This window comes from Dipodomys merriami, unplaced genomic scaffold (assembly GCF_024711535.1).
Source record: "Dipodomys merriami isolate MVZ:Mamm:240054 unplaced genomic scaffold, mDipMer1.0.p SCAF_4, whole genome shotgun sequence".
Lineage (NCBI taxonomy): Eukaryota > Metazoa > Chordata > Mammalia > Rodentia > Heteromyidae > Dipodomys > Dipodomys merriami.
Window position 1 is genome coordinate 89338200 of NW_027205603.1, and position 3797 is coordinate 89341996.

Sequence of the window (3797 nt, forward strand, 5' to 3'; positions counted from 1 at the left end):
CTGTTGTTACCTTCCAGCTTCCTCTCCAAGTACACCATCCATCTCTTCATTACCTGAAGACAGGTGTGTATGCATAGGGCAGCTCTGTTCTCTTTCTGAAATCTAAGTGCTTGGAATGCTTTCTTCACTCAATCTGTGTGCAGTGCATCTGTAGCCAACTGTAGCAAAAGAAAGGATAGTAAAACACATGGTAGTGTCTGTAATTTAAATTATTGTTTAGTAAATATTCATTCTCTTCTATTCCTGTAGAAAAAAAATTTTCTCTACTACCTGACTTTGGCCTTGGCCATGGCTTTGTTTTATGGGCTGTTAGCAGATGTGATATGAGAAAAAGATTAAAGTATTAGAGTATGATTGGGCTTGCTTTTATGAGCCTCGCTTTTGCATGAGATGATAGCTTTCTTTACCTACAAAACCAAGGAGGATGAATAATATGTGGCATATATCTGGACCCAAATTATATTTGGAATGAAACCTGCAAGTGTTTAGCCTAGATCATCTGAACTCCAGGTGTCCTGCGGATGTGTGTGACATTGAAATTTTTGTTTTTATTTGTTGCACAACAAATGCTGATCCATACAAAGTTCAAGGTGAAAATGTTGCTCCATTTTGCAGCACCTGATACTTCCTATGTCAAACATCCCCTAGGCAATGGTAGTAGAGAGTATGTGGGCTTATTTGTATTTGCTTTGGTGTGGGTGTCTTTCAACAATACATAGGACCAAATGAGCCCCAGGCGAGGTGAAAGAGTGACTGTACTGCTGGGATAGTAGGAGCAAAGATGTAGAAGAACTGGGCAAAACGCATTTTAGGGCTAGTGGGCAAACCATAAAGCACTTGATAAAGGAAGGCAAGTTTTGAGTTAGGAAACAGAAAGTGAGTAAGCTAGAGTTAGAGTTAATTCTTTAGCTGTTGAGTTAGAAATGTAACATAAGAGTGCAATTGTGTGCCACTCAATCATAGACTGCAAGACCTTGACATTCAGAGATCTAGTACACAACAAAGACAAAGAGCGGAACATAAAACTGTTTGTGTCAGATAGAAGAGACTGGCAGGCAGCTTCAGTCTTGATTCTGTTGTTTCCATTTAGAACATTATTAAGTAAGCTATATTAAATATAGCTGTGCTATATTTTTGCTTGTTAGATGTGGATTGCAGTACTCAAAAGTCATCCCAATGTGCCCTCATGTTTATGTAACTTTAACTTAAGTTAAATACACAATTATTTTGTTTTTGGTATCTCACCTAATCAATTATGCTAGCATTCACACATTCATTTAAAAATATTTAGCATTATGCAGAATCATATGCTTTGAATTCTAGGTGTGCCACTTACTGATTTAGTAACTTTATCACTTTACTCTGATGAGGCTCAATTTCTTCATTTGAAAAACAGAATGAATAAAAATCTACCATGCTATGTGGCTGTGATTAAGGCATAAAGATCAAGTAGCATTGTCAGGGCATAATAAATGCTGTCTACTACCAATCATGTATTTATTGGGAAGTAATAGACAACTAAGAAGTATGCTGGGCATAGTGAAGGGGATAGTATTCATGTCCTTAATAATCTCAAAAGTCCAGGGACAAACTAGCCAAGGTTGGACCAGTATAGTACATAGGAAGTTCAGTGAGAGGCTAGCCTCATGGAAGTGGCCCCTTTTATCTGTCTGCTTGTAGTAGTGGGATGTCCATAGTTAAGAGCATTCCACCTGCTGCCAAGTTCTTACAAACTCCTTGGAAGTGACTAAGGGAGGCAACTGTCCCTAGCTGGGTAAATTAGGCCTTCTGTGGGATTCTATACCTATTCTGTATGCAAGCAGATCTACTCAGCTATTGATAATTCCTTTTTTTAAAATGCTGACATCCAGCTAATGGGATTTTCATATATACGTATAACTCAAAGGCAGAGAAGATCTTTTGTTTCCTGCCCCAGCTCTATTCTTCCTTTTAGCAGGGAATGTACATGCTTGGTTCAGGCATGAACTATGGGTTAGGCTGGATTATCAGCACCACTGTGTGGCTCATGGTTTGTTTCCTAGTCCCTCTTTCTGCTTCCCTTTTACCAATGCTGATGATTGGGTGACCTGTGACCTCCTGACTCTCTGAGACTGTCTGCTCTTCTCTATCACTCTTCTTCCTCGGTGGGCAGTGTAGTATGATGGAACTTCTTGAAATGAGATGCCCTATTTGCCTCTGGCCATTCTCTGTGTCAGCCTCTAGTCATGTTGGATATGACTAGAGGAAGTAAAGATTTGAATTTTTAATTTTATCTAACTTTAATTATTTAAGGTTGAATGTAATTGATCTCATGCAGCTAATACCTATTAAACTGGACAGCACAGCCATACCCAATAAAATAGAATAGTAGACAATGTCTTTCGTACATCTTATTATTTCCATGGCAAATCATTATTTAGTTAGCTGCATCTAACATCAGGCCAGCTGCACATTTTTCTTCTCAAATTGAGAAGAGGGAGTGAGATGTGTAAAAAATTTTAAATTACATTAATTAATTAATTGATACAAAGATAGAGGCTTCAATTCATTTTTATCAGGGAGTGCTGAAATAAGGTGTTAGCTACTGGCCTATTAAAAAGAGATTTTATTTCCTCAATGGTCATTTTTCCTGATAGGCCAATGTTTCAGGACCTCCGGTTGGGAGGGATAATTGCTAAGTCCTGAATCAGGTATTCTCACATGCCTCAAAATTACTATATTTGTAAGCTCATCTTGATTCTTAGCCTAGATTTGGGGAGGCTTAAAGGATGTTCCTCTTGCCCTATTCTGAGTTGGACTTTTTTCCCCATCTTGCATTTTTTTTAACTTTTTGTTACAACAGAGCATATTGGTTTGAATGTAGAAAATATTAACAATTTTATTTAAAATGTAGAAGAAATATCACCATTTGGTTATCAAAAATAAAGGAAAATTAGTCAATGGCATCTTCTTTTGAAATCTTATGTCCCAATACCCCAAGTTCTAATAGGAAACAACAGATGGTGCTTTCCACTCCCAAGCCAGTCTGTGTAAACCCCAAGGGAAAGAATCCTTCCTTTCAACTAATTAGGGAGACTGCCCTAGTGGAAGGTGGGCTCTTTGGAAACTCCATTGTGGAGTCAAAGCCAGAGGCCAGGGCTGATGCCAGGGGTCAGATGACAGAGGGTATGTTTATCACAAGGGGCATGGATAACTTCAACTGGAATATGGTATACCTGCTTTCTTATGTGGCTTATAAACCAATTCTAAAGCCCTTCTTCCTTCTCTCCTTCATTTTTTCCTTCCTTCTTCTCTTCCTTCCTTCCTGAAAAGTCTCAAATGTTTGAGTAGTAGCATCACTTTAGCATAAGCATTTTTCCCAAATGTTACTATTTGGAAGGACAACTCAAGCACTACAATGTGGTTCTAGTCAGTTATACATATATACCAGAAAATGGTGGCCTCATATTATAGCCACCTAATTTCTACTAAGTGCAACAATCATCAGGTGTGTCTTAATTAAATGCAAAGAGATAAGGCAAGCTAAGGGACAAAGTTGTCCCAAGAGTGTTGGGCCAGTGTGGAAATTCAAATTCCAAGCCTACTATTTACCAGTAGTGTGAGCTTAAACAAGTGTCTTGATGAGACTCTGGCCTGAAATTGGATTTGGGGAATTCTTGTGCTAAACTGTACCTCTAGTAAGACCACTGTGAGGACAGTTCTCTGGAGAAGTTTCCAGACATGAGATGTCAGCAACACTGATCTCCCAGATTTCTAGATCCCATGTTTTATTTCTTTCATCTAGTTGTTATTTTAAA